The 16262-nt window shown below is 54.7% G+C and overlaps 1 protein-coding gene across 44 annotated transcripts in view; it reads left to right on the top strand.

Moving 5' to 3' along the window:
- The first annotated feature begins 1209 nt into the window (after positions 1–1209).
- Positions 1210–16262, top strand: part of MAP4 (microtubule associated protein 4) — an 88252-nt gene continuing 73199 nt past the window's right edge. For all 44 annotated transcript variants that reach the window (XR_014943674.1, XR_014943673.1, XM_085540714.1 and 41 more), the window contains exon 1: positions 1210–1269. The gene's annotated coding sequence lies outside the window, so the exon portion shown is untranslated. The remainder of the gene's footprint in view (positions 1270–16262) is intronic.

The raw sequence follows: 16262 nt of genomic DNA, 5'->3' as shown, positions 1-16262 counted from the left end.
CCCATCCCCAATACCCATCACCCATTGCCCATCACTCATTGCCCATCACCCATTGCCCATCACCCATTAGGCACACATCTCTGCCTCATCATGAGAGTTTCTAAAGCCTGAGGGTGGCAGAGCTCTGGCACAGGATGCTCAGACAGGTGGTGGAATCTCCTCCGGAGATATTGAAAACCCAGAATCACAGAATCACAGAATGACCCGGGTTGGAAGGGACCTCAAGGATCATTTGTTCTAACCCCCCTGCCTGGCAGGGCCACCAAACATACACCTTTACTAGATCAGGTTGCCCAGGGCCCCGTCCGACCTGGCCTTGAACACCTCCAAGGACGGGGCATCCACAACATCCCTGGGCAGCCTGTTCCAGGGCCTAACCACTCTCCTAGTGAAGAACTTCCCCCTGACATCCAACCTAAATCTTCCCTCTTTAAACTTAAAACCATTTCCCCATGTCCTGCTATTATCAGCCCTTTCCAAGAGTTTACTCCCCTCCTGGGTGTAAGTTCCCTTCAGGTATTGAAAGGCTGCAATGAGGTCACCCCGCAACCTTCTCTTCTCCAGGCTGAACAAACCCAACTCCCTCAGCCTGTCCTCATAGGGGAGGTGCTCCAGCCCCCTGATCATCTTCCTGTCCCTCCTCTGGACCCTTTCCAAAATCTCCATGTCATTCTTGTACTGAGGGCTCCACACCTGGACACGGTACAACAGATGGGGCCTCACAAGAAATGAGTAAAGAGGGACAGTCACCTCCCTCGTTACCAGCCTCCACCTGGACATAGAGCCATTGACCACCACCCTCTGTCTGCGGCCTTTCAACCAATTGCTTATCCATCGAGTTGTCCACCCATCAAATCCACTTCCCTCCAATTTGGAGATGAGGATGTGATGGGGGACCATGGCAGAGGCCATCACCCATCATCACCCATCACCCATCACCCATCCCTCATTGTCCATTACCCATTGCCATCACTCATTGTCCATTGTCCATCACCCATCCCTCATTGTCCATTACCCATCACCCATCGCCCCCCGCTCCTCCCTCTCTTCCTCCCCTTGTCCTTCCCCCACTCCGCTGTCACTTCTGAGCCCCGCCCTTCCTTAGCCCCGCCCCCTCTGCCTGCTCTCGCTCCGATTGGCTGAGATCGGGCGCGGCGCGTTCCTATTGGCCGAGGGCGGCGGGCCCAGCAGCGCTGCGCGGCCTCTCCCGCCTCCTCCCCCCGCCGGGCCCGCAGGGGACAGAGAGTGTGAGCGGGCGGCTCCGGGACGGTACGAACGGACGGGACGGGATGGGACGGGATGGGACGGGGGAGGTCGGGGCTCCGTTACGGGGGGGGCTCCGCTGCGATGGGCGTTGCGGGGCGGGGCAGCGCGGCGCTGTGGTGGTGCGGGCGCGGGCCGAGGGCGGCGGCCCCGGCGGGTCCGTGTCGGATGGGCCGCAATGTGTTGGGTGCGGGGCCTGCGGGAACCGGGGGGGAGCGGGGGAACGGCGGGGTGTGAGGGGGGAGCGACCGGAGGACACGGGGGAAATGCCATGGGATGGGGGGGTGAGCGGGTCCGGGCTGAGCCGTTCGGGTTGTTCCGTTCGTGTCGGGGTTGTTCCGTTCGTGTCGGGGCTGAGCCGTCAGGCCCCGCCCGGTGCCTTATCCCGCGTCCATCCGCTGTTCCGGGGCTCAAACCGCCCCTCGTGTCCGTGCCGCCCCCCGCCGCTCGGTGCTGCCGTTACGCAGCGCAGCCCGGCCGCCCCCTGCCCCTCCCAGCGCTGGCCGGTTATTCGGGCTCTTTGAGCCTCCGCTTCTCACCGACCCGTCCCCCCCCGCAGCCCGGTGCTCCGTTGCCCCCCGGTGAGTGGCCGAGTTCCGTGTTGGGCCTCAGACCCTCCCGGCCGCCGTTACGTGCAGCCGTTTGAGGGTCCGCAGGGCTCCGTCCTACTGCACTGTGGGGTGGCTGCTGGGCTTTGTAGGTACAACGTCTATATTAAGGAGATAACGATAACACAGCTTATATCTGTCTCCCTGTAAGTCACACAGTCACAACGTGCTTTGGGTTGGAAGGGACCCCAAGGATCACGGAGCTCCAACCCCCCCCCACAGGCAGGGCCACCAACCTCCACATTGATACCAGCCCAGGCTGCCCAGGGCCCCATCCAACCTGGCCTTCAACACCTCCAGGGATGGACGGGGCATCCACAGCCTCTGGGCAGCTGTTCCAGCACCTCACCACTCTCCCGTCATGAAAGTCTTGCTTCCTTTGACTTACATCCCAATTATTTGATGGGTTGATCAGATGAGCTCATTTACCTTCACTTGTGAGCAAGTTGTTCCTTCCAAGCCAAGTTTCTCCCCCTCAGCATTGTACCTAAAAGCTCCTCAAGTAGCAGCACAGACATTGAAGTGCTGCCCTGGCATTTCAGTGGTGGGCCCTGAGCCCTGTGCAGTGCCTGGGTTCCCATTCCTTTGCTTGTTTCATGAGCTCTGCTGAATACTTAGTTTAAACAAAGAAATTACGTGTTCCTTCTGGAGTCTGCAAAAGGGCTGAGTCAGCCCTAGTGCTGCTGAATGGAGCCGCAATTAGATCCGAGGTCCCAGACCCCGCTGTGTTTTAGTGGTTACCTCCTTCCCCAGCAAGAAACGAACCTGAGCCATGCAACTCAATTAACGGAGGGTTCAGGTCTGGTTTGCACCCATCCGTTCTGGAGCCCAGCCCCGTGTAATGAACTCCCCATGGACATCAAGCAGTGACTCAGTCCTTAAGTCACGTTGTCTGCATGAAGCTGTATGTGCTTCAAAGGCTGCTGTGTGCTGCAGTTGTGACCGAGCAATGCAAATGAAAGCCAAGCAGGTAACAGCTCTACCTTGTTTTAGACCAAAAATATCCCAGTTAATTTATTTTGCTCACATGGGCATCAATGGGAGATGAAATCCAAGTCTCTTCCTTGGGCCTGCTGCTCATCACGTCGCTTCCAACCTGCTTTGCAGGGCGGGGTGAGTTTGGTGTCAGTGCTGTGGGGTTTATGGGGCTGAGCTGCAGCTGGTGCAGCTCTGGAAGGCAGATGCTATTTCCTGTGGCTCCGTGTTGGTGCTTCCTGCCCCAGCTCAAACACATCAGCCTCTGCTTAGTCACAGGGCGCTGTGTGGCTTCCTCACCTCGTGGCAGTGCCGGCAAACTGATTTTCTCCTCTTCAAGTCCAGTGAGGCTGCAGGGTGGTGTAGAGCAGGGCTGGGCTCCATGGTCTCAGCATGGAGATGCCACAGCAGGTCAGGGCTGTGTGTGTGTGTGCAGAGCCGGGATGGCAGCCCATGGGCTGGGTGCACACAGGCAGCGGGCAGAGCCGTCCTGCTGGGTTATTCCGTGGCCTCCCACAGCTCGGAAGCCAACTTCATGACTCGGTGTTTTGCACATGTGAAGGAATTTGTGGTGGGAAGGGAAGGTCAGCAGAGCCGGTTGCTGTGGATGTTATGCAGATTTTTTTTTGCTTGGTAACAAAACAGCGAAACGTTTGTGGCTGGAGGAGCGCCCTGCACTGCTCACAGGGGCTTTGAGAGGCTTCAGATGTTCCAAGTCAGACTGTGAGGTCATTTTGTGATCCTGAAGCTGCGCTGGTGTGGAATTCGAAACCCAAAGGATTGTGGACAGATGTTGGGGTGATGCTGTGAGCTCTAGTGCTTCTGATAGGGTGGTGTCAGGGGTCTGCTGGGGAGGGTGCATCGGTCCCAAACAAGCTTAGTTGTAAACCTCATAATAAGCTGTTAAGTTTGTGTGTTGTCATACATGTATTGCTGGAACAAGGAGGCTGTGGGTGCCCCATCCCTGCAGGCATTAAATGGAACAAGGAGGCTGTGGGTGCCCCATCCCTGCAGGCATTCAAGGCCAGGCTGGATGTGGCTCTGGGCAGCCTGGGCTGCTGGTTGCTGACCCTGCACATAACAGGGGGTTGGAGCTGGATGAGCACTGTGGGCCTGTGCAACCCAGGCTGCCCCTATGAGAGCAGCAGTGCTGACTGTGTCTGTGTGACTCGGGCAGAACGAGCAGCAAATCCATCTGAGTTGCAGAACTCGGGCAGGTTTGTGCGATGAGGTCGGCTCCTATCGGCTCTTGTTTGGAACAGTCCTGGTTTCCAGGAGCAATAGGTTCACTTGTACCCTGCCCAAAGGTTTGGTGTGTGGGTGGGATTAGGGCTGAGCATGGGGAATGTCCACGACACACGTGGTGCAGCTGCAGATTAAGGGGATGAGCAGAGCTCCGGTATCACGCTGCTGCGCGAAGCTTCTAGGAGGAGTATGCAGTTAATCACAGCTATTAGCATGATTAGAGTCCTGATTAGCCTGTGTCACTAACTCCCATTCTCAGCCTACGCTTTGCCCCTTTCATCTGGAGCATTTGCAAGTATGGGAGGTAGGCTGGGAACAACGCGGGTTCAGCCCAAGGGATGCTCAGTGTGCTTTAAAATCCACCCGGTTGCTGTGGGCCATCATTACAGCAGGGAACTCTAAGCCCTACAGCTGCTGGCTGAGCACAAGGCCATCAAATCAGCCCTTGGTGGATGGAGGATCCCCTGCGAGGCAGCAGGAATCCAGCTGAACGCAGGGCAGGCTTGTCTTGCTCATCGGTGCTCATAGTGCTCACTGCATGTTAAACAGCAGGGAGCTGATGTTTTAATGCCAACACCCCCGTGTTTGTTTTATGCTGAGCAGCTCCTCCTCCCCTCAGCCTGAAGGATGGGGCTGAGCGCTGTGCGATGGCACCTGGGGTTGGACTGAGCTGAGCGTGGGGAGCTGCTCGTTGGGGCCAGGCAGCTGAGCTGGAATAAGCCTGGAGATGGTGGTGTAGATGGTGCGGTCTCTGTGTTAGGAAGGTGCTGCACATACTGAAGCTGGATCTCTGTGAGAGCGAAGCTTCTTTTGGAGCATTAGGTCATCCGTTCCCAACCCGCTCCCGCCTGCCAGTGAGTCATCATTCCTTTTGTACAATCACACTGGAGCTCCATCGGCCTGGCAAGCTGTTCTTGAGCCCAGTTTAGGGTGTTGACATGGGGTTTAAGCAAAGTGAAGCGACGGGAGCTTGTATCAGGTGGATCTCCAAGTATGTTTATTGGGTTCCAGCTACTGAAGTGCAGGGGATGAGCTCTGTCCGTGCTCACAGTGCAGAGCAGGGCTGCAGGGGATGCTGCCTGCTGGGATGGAGGTGTTGTGAGCGTCGCAGTCAGCTCTGCTCGCAGCACACTGCCAATTCCTGCTGGTCATTTGATCGCTGTCAGTGCTGGGATCCCCTTTGTGTTGGCCTGGAACGGGCTGAGCATCGCATACAGGAATCTCACATTTGAACGTCTGTTGTTCTCATTGATTGATTGTGTTTCCTCGCAGCCCTCCATTCCCAGCCCTCTTCCTTGTTTACATTGGCAGTTCTGCTTCTGTCCATCTTCTGACCCTGTGGAAGCTGTTAATTGCTTTTCTATTAAGCACTCCTTAGAGATGCTCCTCTGCAGTGGTTATCAGGAACTCCAGAGCAGGTTTGTCTGTGGATACTTAATAGGAAAAGTGACTGGAAACTTCACAGTGGAGGAGCAAAGCCAGAAATCCATGAGAGGCTTCAAGCTGTGTCTGCAACATTAGAGGTAAAGAATGGGGGAAAGCAGTGAGTCGGAGCCTTTCCTTCCCTTTGGCTTTGGTGGTGGGGGTGAATGGCTGCTCGTGTTGGTCATGGAATGGAAGCAATTAGGAGGGTTCTGGAGCTGAGCCATTGATTTGGGCTGCTTACTAAGCAGGGGATGTGGATCTCAAAGTACGTACAGTAGTGACTTCAGTCTATGCAAGGCTCCAATGGAAGGCCATGCAGTGGTGTTGATGTGCAGCTTCAGGAGTGTGACTTGGATTATATCTTCATATGTGCTGATTTGAGCCCTGCAAAGGCAGAGAAACCTCAGGACAGAGAGGTGGGCTGTGCAGGGGGACCTTCACAGTGACCTGAAGGCTCTGGTCAGCCTGCAGTCAGTGCTCATGGCTGCAATGGCCGTATTCCTACCCAGCTCTGTGCAGTGCAGCAGCTGCAATGCCACCCCTGTAGCACTGCAGAGCTTCAGAGTGAAACACACTAATAGTTGGGCCCTGGGATTTGGGCAGAGCATGTGGGGCAATAGGATCAGGCATCGCAATGAGGATTACTTGGTTGTCCTGGGCTGACCCTCTTAGTGTGACCTGCATTGGTGGAACTGCTGAATGAGTGCCTGGATTTACAGGGACGTATATCTGCATTAGCACTGCTTTGATGGAACCCTGCCTTATTTGCTTTTGGCCCAACCTATTTTCGGCCTGAGAATTCACTTTTAAGGAGAGATTCAATAACTTGCCTGAAACTGGCATTGCAGACATGGATATCCCCTTAAGTGCAATGGCTGTTTGACCAGCAGCGTTGTCTGGATCTGAATGCATCCTGCACTTCAGCTGCGGCTGCAAATCCAATCAGCCCATTGAGCTGTGCTGCAGCGATGTCCATTCAGTAGATGCCAGCGATGCAGTTCTTGGTTTGTAACAGCTCGAGCTCCCAAAGTTCATGTTATTTTGATGTGTGATGTTCCTTTCTTGCAGAAGCACGTGCCCATTTTCCAGTATCAGTTCCTTGCCCACCAACCTGCCATGGGCCGGCTGAATGTGGGCTGGGTTTATTTATTGCTGGGGAGCTGGATGGAGCGTGTAATGTAAGACAGAGCTCCGAAAGACCTTCATTCTGGCCGCCATCAGCTGACGCTGGGGCTTCTTTAAACATACTGCAGCCATCTCTAATAGTTTTCCCCCGGGGAGCCGACTTCCTGCGATAAAATGAGATTTCCTTCGAGAGTCGAGCCCGTGGTTCTATAATGAGGGTAGGAAATGGCCTGGAAGCGACGCTGGGAAGAGAGGGGGGTTATTTTAGTGGGTGTCTGCCGGGCAGGAGGGCGGGCGGCCGTGCTGGGGAGCAGCCTGGTAACTTCAGTTCATCCCCAGATGGGAGGGGATGCTGGAGGAGCTGGATGAGGGAGTTCCCTGCCTGGAGCAGATGGCTCTTGAAGCTTCATTCTGGCTCTTGAAGCTTCATTCTGGCTCTTGAAGCTTCATTCTGGGTATCTACACGTCTTTTTTCCCTCATTTCTGATGGTGTTTGTGATTTGTTTCCGTTGTCCTCCTGTTGTGCGCTGTGTCCATCTCTTTCCATTCCCAGCCCAGAGCTGGTTCCATTTTCTTTCCGTGGATAACGGCTTGGGTTGGAAGGGACCTTAAAGATCACACACTTCCAAGCCCTGCTATGGGCTGGCTGCCAGCAGCAGCTCTGGATTCCCAGGGTCCCATCCAGCCTGGCCTAGGGCAGCTGCAGGGATGGGGCAGCAGCTCTGGGCAGCTGTGCTTTGCATCATCTGAATGGAGAACTCCTTCCTAACACTGATGGTGAAGGTTAGTGACCATAGCCCTGAAGTGGTGGAGGCCATAATGCAAAGGACTGCAGCCCTGAGCACTGTGATGGTACTGAGATGCTGCTCTGGTCGGTGCCTGATGGTGAGGCCAGCAGGGCGAGGAGAGAAGCATAAACCACACGTGGTGCTTGGAGGTTCTGTTAGCTCACCTGACTGCACAGGGGGCAATGGGGGCAGGGGTGGAATGGGGAGTAAGGCCTGGCTGCCTTGGACAAGTCCCTGAGCAGCTCTCCAAAGCCATGGGCCTGCATGCCACACTTATCTCCTGGCTGCCCAAAGCATCTGAGAGCACTTCTCACACAGCAGAGTGCATGGAGCTATGTAATGCAGATTACCAGCTAAAAGAGGCAATTCTTTTTTTTCCCACTTCCTTAGGAAAGACTGAGAAATGGAATAACCCTGGAGGGGGGGTAGCCATGTCAGTGATTGCAGTTAGAAGTAAATGTGTCTGAATTTAGCAGGTTTCAGTCTAAGGGCTCCAAATGGCTGAGTCAGCTGATGGGGTAAACTGTCCAGAAAAGCCAAACTTCTGTCACTGCTCAGTGTTCTCCTCAAGGAGCTGCATCTGGGGACTGGGAGGAGCTCAGGCTGACCATGAGAAGCCATCAGGTACCACAGTGAGATCAGGCTCATGAAGGCTGGAGAAGACCCCTGGGATCACGCTGCTGGCAGGACCTCAGTGCTGCAGCCCCCCATGGCCCCACAGGGGGCAGCTCCTGGCACCTGGTTCCTGCTGTCCCCGCTGATCCTAACACTGCAAATGCCAGCAGTGGATCAGAGAAGTTTTTCTTGCTCTGGGTCTGGGTATGTTTATTTTCTCTGCTATGTAATTTATCTGGAGCCTTCTTTTTTTCCAGCAGTGAAATATGCTGACTGGAACTATTACGTTTCCCAGCTGAACTCTGGCAAGCTCTCCATCTCCTCATAGCGTTTGGGGTGCTGATGTCATCCTGTGGCTGAACGTGAACAGAAAATTACACAGTGCAGAACTCACCCCGAAAATCTGCAGGGGATTGATGTGGGTTTGTTCCTGTTTTGCAGCAGGCCTCCATCCCGTCCAGCACTTCTGGCCATTGATTTGATGCAGAAATGTGAGTTTGAATGCAGAGGGGATGGAGCAGCGAGGTGTGGTGTGTTACAGACCCTTCTCATCCCAGCTCTTCCAGGGGGAGTTTTGTCTGTGCTGTATTTTAATGAGTGCAGTGATTGACTTGCAGATTTGATGGGGGTGGCACAATGGACGCACAGCAGTGGGTGGCACCCGGTGCTGCCATGCATTAGCCTTGTCCTTATGAAGCCATGCAGCCTCGCTTTCCTGCTTTACTGAACAATTTTAGCAGCACATAGGAGGAACCTCACAGCTCAGACAGTGTGGAATAAGATATAAACAGAGTTATCAGCGATCCTCTGGAACAGAAGAGTGAGGAGCAGGGAGTGCTTCTGTTTCTGTCCAACAGCCTGCACTGATAAGCACGAGGAGCATTGCTCTCCATGCTGAATGTTTAATGCCTGCTGTTGGAGGCAGATAACGTCCCGAGTTACTGAGTCACTTACACAGTGAGCCTGTCGCCTTGATTTGGCCTGAAGTGAAATTCATTTTCAAATTAAAGGCGGCTGGATCTGATTATTTAAGCACCTTTAGCTGTGGGCTGAGCTGGGAGCTGCTGGTGGGCACAGAGAGGGCAGTGCCAGAGGGTAGCTGTGTCCCTTCCTGCAGCAGGAGATCCAGGCCTCAACTTTGATTAGTGGGATAGGGGGCAGAAGGAATGCTGCATCAGGGGAGGGAAAGGAATGTGCTGGGGAGCGGGGGAATATAAGCGGATAGTTCAGTGCAGCAGCAGAGGAGTGGGCTGAGATAAGGAGCCACTGATTGCTTTGGCTGCTGGAGGTCAGGGAGATGCTGTGGCTGTGCCCACTGTTGTAGCACGTGGGGGTGAACACAGAATGGCTGTGGGTCAGGTGGAAGGCTGGAGGCTGAGTGCTGTCATTGCACTGTTTGCTTTGCAGCCTCTGCTGTTTGAAAAATGCCCTTCATTCACAGGAGGTGAACAGTCTGCCAGCAGGCAAGTGCTGATGTTAGGGAGGACACAGCACAGCTCCAAGTGAAGGCAGTGTTGTTTCTGTGCTGCTTGCTGCTACCTTTGTCCTCCTGCACCACTTATCAGACCCGCGGCTCTGATTGCCCCACATCACTGCTTATCTCCTCTGAGAGCTTCTCCTTCAGCCTTTCAAAGTCCAGGAGCCACGAGTTGGAGATGAAAGCTGTGCTTATTGCATTTAAACAAGTACCGAGAGGGAGGTGAGGATGGAGGGGATGCTTTAATTCACAGGAGGGGCTCAGCTCCTGTATTCCTAACCTGGACACTGCTGGTGGGTTGGTCTCTCCCAGCTAGTTTTCACTGTGTTAGCATACCTCACTCTTTTTAAAGTTGTTTGAGATGCCCGCTGGGCTGCTCTGATGGAGGGCCTGGGTGTCTGTGATGGAAGGCCTGGGTCTCTGTGTGATGGAAGGCCTGGGTCTCCCTGGGATGGAAGGCCTGGGTCTCCCTGGGATGGAGGGCCGCCTGCTTCCACATTTCTTTTGTATAAGCCGGAGGTTAATGAAGTGACTCATTCATTCCTGCGAGCTGAGGCTGAAAGGCCGCAGTGTGGGTGAGCTGCAGCAGCAGCTGTTTGGGCGAGAGACAAAGTTGCCACGGGGCAAAACTTGGTGAAGCATCTGTGCTGCTTTCTGATGGGCTGGGGACAGACAGGCTGTGCCCTGAGAGCTGTGCTATTGATGAGTCCATGCCGTGCAAGCCAAGGGTCTTTGGATTCCTAACTACTGTTGTGTCTTCTAGGTTTTCATCTTTGCTCTTCATCGCTGTGATCCAGCTGTTGATAAATGCCACTGTGCCTTTTAGTTGTGCTCTACACAGTGGCCAGATTTAATTCTGCATCTGGTTTTCTTTGGCTTTTCATGGCTGAGATGAGAGGTCTTGTGTGACTGGAGTAACGGGGCAGTGGAGAGCTGGAAAGAGGTTCAACAACTGATGTGCTCAGGTGTTGGGAAGCACAGAATCAAAGACTCATTGAGGTGGGAAAGGACACTAAGATCAGGCAGCCCAACCATGGCTTCTGGCTTTTGTCTTTAGGGTTGGTTGCCCAAGGAGGCTGTGGATGCCCCATCCCTGCCCAGAGCCACATCCAGCCTGGCCCTGAATGCCTGCAGGGATGGAGCATCCACAGCCTCCTTTGGGCGACCTGTTCAGTGCGTCACCACCCTCTGGGTGAGAAGCTTCCTCCTAAGATCTCAGGGTGTTTATGTGTGTTCTGCAATCTATGGAGGTAGGAATAAGAAATATTTTCTATTAAGAAATGAACTCTGATTACCAAAGTTGAACCTTCCCATGAAACGCCTTTCCTATCGACTCACAGACTGAAGCCAGCCAACTTCCAGCCGCACAGCAGCATGTAACAAACAGCTTTTTGATCAAGTTTGCTGCTGGGAATGACCTCATGGTGGTGACCAGGCGGTCAGTGTGCAGAGCTCCAACTATGTGCTGAGACAAAAGTGTGCTGAGTCGGCGGAGCAGCGCCGGGCGCTGCTGGGGGCCGTGGTTGTGCAGGGCAGGTGGGGGCTGCCAGCTGCATGGCTTTGTTTGGCTGCTTCTAACTTGGTTTTAAAGCCCAGTACAGCGGGTCCATAGCCCTGATGGATGAAATCACCCATCTCTGTTTTCTCGCTTTGTTGGCACAGAAGCTTTGTGCCAATGAGGACGTCTCTTAAGCAGGTGGGGTGATTGATCTGCTGCTCTCTGGAGGTATTTCAGGACTCTGGCACAGCCTTACCCCACAAAAGCATTTAGTGATGGTGATACCCAGAGTCAGCCCCAGTACGATCCTGCCTGGACATCCATAGAGTCATAGCATGGCTCAGGCTGGAGCAGGTCTTAAAGGTGCTGGAACAGCTGCCCAGAGGCTGTGGATGCCCCGTCCATCCCTGGAGGTGTTGAAGGCCAGGTTGGATGGGGCCCTGGGCAGCCTGGGCTGCTCTGAAATGGGGAGGTTGGTGGCCCTGCCTGTGGTGGGGGGTTGGAGCAACGTGCCAGAAACCAAATGGGCTCAGCTCAGTGTCCGCTGGCTGAAGGGGGGGGGGTCTGCAGTGCCTGAGGCTGCAGCGCTGTGTTCTCCCAGTGGCTGTTTTCCTTTAGTCTCCCACCAGGACGTGGTTATCTGCTGCCCTTGGGTGCACTGTAGCCTGTGCTGGCTCTGTAACGCTGCATGTGTGGAGGGGGAGCCAGGAAGGTTCACATGCAGCCCACGCTGGCCAGATAGGAGTGCTGTGTGCCAGGCTGGCAGCTGGGAGAAGGGGTAAGATGGTCTCCTTTGTGCCTCAGAAAGGTGATATGCAATCCTATAGCGAACAGCTAAATGTTAATGATCTGAACTTACCTGGCTGCACCGCTGTGACCTCCGTCTCCCCTTCTTCACTTTCATCAGGTGTGGTTATCGCTTTCTGCTTACACCTTACAGGGTGAATCTCCCCTTACTTGCTCTGATTTTTAGTTGGAAGTCCTAAATGTGAGTGCTGGGCTCAGAGAATGGAAGAGCTTCTTCCCAGCGGGGCTGATGGCAGCTGGGTGCCCCACAGAGCACACAGTGCCCATACAACCAGGCTGACCCACAGCAGAGAGGTGACGTTTGGGGCTCCTCACCCAGAGGGACGTGGCCTCCTGCTGAGGCTCTCATGTCTGTAACCAGAGCCCATGGTGGGCTGTTTCAGCAGCTCTGGTGTCCTGGGTGCTGCTGTGTCATGGCAGTGAATCCAGCCCTGTGTACAGAGCTTTCAAGCAGCCCGTGCTCTGAGAGCTCATAGAATTACAGAATGGTTTGGGTTGGAGGGGACCCCAAGGATCACGAAGCTCCAACCCCCCACCACAGGCAGGGCCACCAACCTCCCCATTTCAGAGCAGCCCAGGCTGCCCAGGGCCCCATCCAACCTGGCCTTCAACACCTCCAGGGATGGACGGGGCATCCACAGCCTCTGGGCAGCTGTTCCAGCACCTCACCACTCTCACAGTACACAACTTCCCCCTGACATCCACCCTCCATCTGCCCTCCTTCAATACAATCCATTTCCCCTTGTCCTGCTCTTATCTGCCCATTCACAGAGCTGACTCCCCTCCTGTTTGGAGTCTCCCTTCAGGTCCTGGCAGGCTGAGCTGCTGGGATGTAGCCTTGCTTTGGCTGATATTGCTTCCAATCAATTAAAATGCTCTACACTGTGTCCGTAATAACTCTGAGCAGCATTGACTTCATGTATTAGGGGATTTATTGTGCTATTGCTGCTGGCTCCTGCAGCTCCCAGCAGAACGAATTTCCTTTCCTCAGGTCAAGGAAGGATGGAGTTTCAGCGTCCAAATGAGATGATGGGGTTCTGCACGTGGGGTGTGGCAGCAGCTGGCTGTATTCCCTGCATGCCCAGGTTACATTTTGCTGTCTGTAGATAGCAGCAGCTCTTTGATGTGCACGGTGAGCTGCTTGTTGGTGCGGATGGAAGGGAAGGCACCGCAGGAGGTGCCAGGTCGGGGTGTGGGACAACAGCAGCGCTGCTCAAATTAGTGCTGCTCTAAGGCAATGAGGTGAGTGTTGATGTGTTGGACGCTGTGCCTCTGGCACCTCCTGGGGTGGCCATTAGTGTTCAGAGCATTGGGTGTCCAACGCTGTGGCTTGCCTGGGCAGCACAGAGCAAGGAGGGATTGTATTGGGCCACATATGTGTGGTGCAGTTAGGGTATATACGTTTAGAAAAGGCAGCAAAGCCATGAGGCTGCTGGGTTGGATGTGAAAGGGGGGAAGGCCGCGGGCTGGAGTCACTCAGCTGAGCTCCCTGAGCAGCTCCCACCCTCGCGCTGTGCCCACTGCCCACCCCATGGCACACAGCAGCGCTGGGCTCTGCCTGCAGCTCTGCCTGCTCCTCCATGGCTGCTCTGAAGGCTGAGAGCTGCTCCTCCATCCTGCAGTCCCTGCGTGTGGTTTCCTTGGCTGTGCTGCTCTGGATGTGAACGTCCCCAGTGCTGTGATGGATGCGACGTGCAGCTGCCGATGGACTGTCTGACTGCATGAGCCTCACCGCGTCCCTGTCAGCCTCCATGCCCACGGAGCTCTGTTTGTTACAGCCTGTCCCCTCGGATAAGGAGCTAATGCAGACGTTGCCAAAGTGTGTCTGCGTGCTCTGCGCCTGCAGAGCTTTGTTGTTCCGTGGTCTGTCCCCATTGGGAAGCACCATCTCTTTTGACACGGAGTAATGCTCTATGAGGCCAATGGGAGAAGTTGAGCTTCATGGTTACAGATGTTTCCCCAGAAGATGGTCTGCTTTTGGGGCTGAGTGGAGCTGCATCTTGTCATCAGCATGGAGATGGCTGTGGGAATGGTTTGTATTGAAGGAGGGTGGATTGAGGGTGGATGTCAGGGGGAAGTTGTGTACTGTGAGAGTGGGGAGGTGCTGGAACAGCTGCCCAGAGGCTGTGGATGCCCCGTCCATCCCTGGGGGTGTTGAAGGCCAGGTTGGATGGGGCCCTGGGCAGCCTGGGCTGGAGCACAGTCAGTTCACACTGGCAGGAGAACAGGAATCTGATGCTGATTGACTCCATGGCAGAGGGTCCCATGGAGCAAACAAGTCCACCAAGGGCTGGGCTGACCATGGGAGTCCCTCTGGTGCTCACTGCAGTGTGGGTGGGAGAGGGGATGCAAGTCAGGTTTTGATGCTGCTTTGCATGGTAATGTCACAAGCAAATGTAGGAAATGAGCTGTCAGGAGAAGTGTGAAATGGGTTTGTGCTTCATTGCAAAGCACTGTCTGAAGAGTGGGAGGGGGATTTCCTCGTGTCAAGCTGGAGTGAAGTTCCTGCTTGTGTTTATTCTCTATGATGGGGCTGAGATGGAAGCCTGGGGTGTCCTTGGGTTACTGCCCACTGTGCTGCCTGTGGAGCTTACTTACAAGGCCATGTTGAACCCTGGCTGTTATGCAGTGTGATGCTGCTGGGTGTGCAGCCCTCCAGCCATGATGTGCTTGTCCTATCAAGCGCTCCCCATGTATTGCTGTGCTGCAGATGGGGAGCTGTTGGCAGGGGGCTGCCTGCCTAGAGCTGGAAATGCAGCGTGAGGGGTTGGAGGTGTCAGGAAACCCAACGTGTGACTTTCTCATCCCAGGGAATGGAAACTTCTGGAAGTGGAGTGTTGCTTATCGAGAGTAATGAGGGAGCGTGGAGGGCATCTGATAGGGAGAATGGCACATTCCTTGTTATAAGCTTAATTGCACTGAAGCACATTCCATTTTGGTGGATAAGTGGCAATCCTGAGTGTAACTGGAGGTTTGTTCTGTCTCCCTTGGGCAGCACAGCAGTGTATGTTCACGTTGTGGCAAGTGCTGTTTGCTTGTTCTCAACACCCCCCCATTGGTGACTCCAACTGAGGTGCTGGAACAGCTGTGGATGCCCCGTCCATCCCTGGAGGTGTTGAAGGCCAGGTTGGATGGGGCCCTGGGCAGCCTGGGCTGGTATCAATGTGGAGGTTGGTGGCCCTGCCTGTGGGGGGGGGTTGGAGCTTCGTGATCCTTGGGGTCCCTTCCAGCCCAAACCATTCTATATTCTATGACTGCTGTTCCAGCTGTGCCAGTGCCCAGCTGCCCTTCAGGAGGAGAGATTGTCCCTAATGTCCAACCTTCAGCACAGCGTAGAAAGGAGGAAAGAACCCAACCCAATTTTGTTCACGTTCACGCTGAATGCTTTTGGGACTGTGAGAATAACTGCTGTGCTCCAGGTGATGGGGTGGTGACCCACTGAGGAGGGGCAGGTGGGTGGTAGGATGGTGGCAGCCCTGCTGGTGGGCCTGGATGGAGCTGGAAGGCTTTGAGATGCTCAGTGATAAAAGCATGAGGAGCCAGAGGGGCTGAGGAACCGGAACTACTGGTGCAGGACCTGGAACTGTCTATTATAGGGTTAGTGTGATGGGACAGTGTGCAAACCGGGCACTACCTGTTTTCTGATAGCAAAGGTGAGATAAACATGAGGGGCGGGTGTGCTGTGGGGTGTACATGAAGTGGTGCTTCCTCCACTTACAGCACTGTGCCTTGTGCCCCAGCACTGCCCACCAAAGGGAGATGAAGCATTTCTGCTTGCCAGTGCCCCGTGCATGGGGAACAAAGCTGTGTTTGCAGCTTTGGATGGTTCCTGGGGCCTTGCTGGTGTCTCAGTGCTGCTCTTTGCGGGTTGGAGAGGCTGCAGGCGTGGTGCAGGGAGATGGGGCCTTGCACAGGGCAGGCTGCAGCAGCTCTTGATTTGCTGGTGTCAGATGTTGTGGTTGGGGGTGGCACTAAAACTAGGGGATCTCAAGGGTCCTTTCCAGCTTTAGTGACTGTGATTTCCTTAATGCTCTGCCACAAAAGGCGTCCATTTGTTGCTTCCCCTTAGTGCAGATGTTCTCAGCACACAGAGGGAGTCTGTGGGGCACTGAGGCTGCAGGTGATGGTGTGGGAAGGGACCGTGTGTGTTTAGTGCATGTTCACAGCATCTGATGGTGGAGGAGTTCATGTTACTGTACAGACAGGAGCTCTTCCATCATGTGTGTCCCTCTATCATACATGATGTATTTCCCCGCTCCTTTAGGAGCTGAGCAGCTCTCCCAGCCCTTACGAAGGGAACGGGGCCCTCAGGTTTGCTGGTGTGAAATAGCTGCACAGTGCTGCTGGAGAGGAGCCCTCAGACGGAGCTCCAAGGCTCCAAGGGCGCGAGTTCATTCTGAGTAACACAGACGGTGTTTCAGACATTCCTCATAAGC

Source organism: Coturnix japonica, chromosome 2, assembly GCF_054131305.1.
Source record: "Coturnix japonica strain WE chromosome 2, WE-NBRP24, whole genome shotgun sequence".
Lineage (NCBI taxonomy): Eukaryota > Metazoa > Chordata > Aves > Galliformes > Phasianidae > Coturnix > Coturnix japonica.
This window is presented reverse-complemented; position numbering and strand designations above follow the sequence as displayed.